Source organism: Triticum aestivum, chromosome 7D (genome assembly GCF_018294505.1).
Source record: "Triticum aestivum cultivar Chinese Spring chromosome 7D, IWGSC CS RefSeq v2.1, whole genome shotgun sequence".
Lineage (NCBI taxonomy): Eukaryota > Viridiplantae > Streptophyta > Magnoliopsida > Poales > Poaceae > Triticum > Triticum aestivum.
The window spans coordinates 18,122,098-18,123,243 of record NC_057814.1 but is presented as its reverse complement, the minus strand read 5'-3'; positions in this window follow the sequence as shown (position 1 = coordinate 18,123,243).

Below are 1,146 nucleotides of genomic sequence, written 5' to 3'. Positions count from 1 at the left end.
CCCTTTCTGAATTCATTTGTTATTTTTCATGCATTTACTAATTTTTTCATCTATAAGACCCTCAAATTGAAAAGCACTACAAATGAACTCTGAAAAGGTTGAAAGTTGGCATGGTATCATCATTTCACCCACATAGCATGTGCAAGAAAGTAGAGAGGCTTACGGCAAAAACTGGATGCACTTCGTGTACAAAACGGACAATCTCTTTCGAAGTATCAGGGTTTCATGCGAAAACTCGTCTGTTACAAAGGGATTTCATTTTTTTGAACTTATTTGAACTCCATAGTTTTCCTGTGTTCAAAATGCACCATTCAAAGCCACATCATAAATTTTCAACCCTTTCTGACATCATTTGTTATTTTTCATGCATTTACTGATTATTTTCTGCTGGATAGAGATAAGTGACCAAATTAATAGTAGTTCATCATCACATTAAAACCAAAGTACATACATAGTTCAAACTGAACAACATATAGCTCTCCAGAGCATCTAGTTAAACCATACATTGAAACTATATAAAACCTTTCAATGCAACAACAAATGCGATCATAATCACAACTAAGGTAACAATTCATCCAACGGCATAATGATACCAAGCCTCGGTATGAATGGCATATTTTCTAATCTTTCTAATCTTCAACCGCATTGCATCCATCTTGATCTTGTGATCATCGACGACATCCGCAACATGCAACTCCAATATCATCTTCTCCTCCTCAATCTTATTTATTTTTTCCTTCAAATAATTGTTTTCTTCTTCGACTAAATTTAACCTCTCGACAATAGGGTCGGTTGGAATTTACGGATCAACCACCTCCTACATAAAAAATTCTATGTCACATTGGTCGGCATAATTGTCATAAACAATAAATGAACCAAATAGTTATAAAAAGATAATATATACCACATCCGAATCATAGACAGGACGAGGGCCGACGGGGGCGGATACCTGAACCGGGACTAAAGGGTTAGGGCTTTAGTAACGACCTTTTAGTCCCGGCTCTTACACGAACCGGGACAGAAGGTCCTCCACGTGGCCGCTGCTGCCAGCCCAGGCAGGGGGGCCTTTGGTCCCGGTTGGTGACACCAACCGGGACCAATAGGCAGGGCCTTTTGTCCCGGTTGATGTCACCAACCCGGACCAAT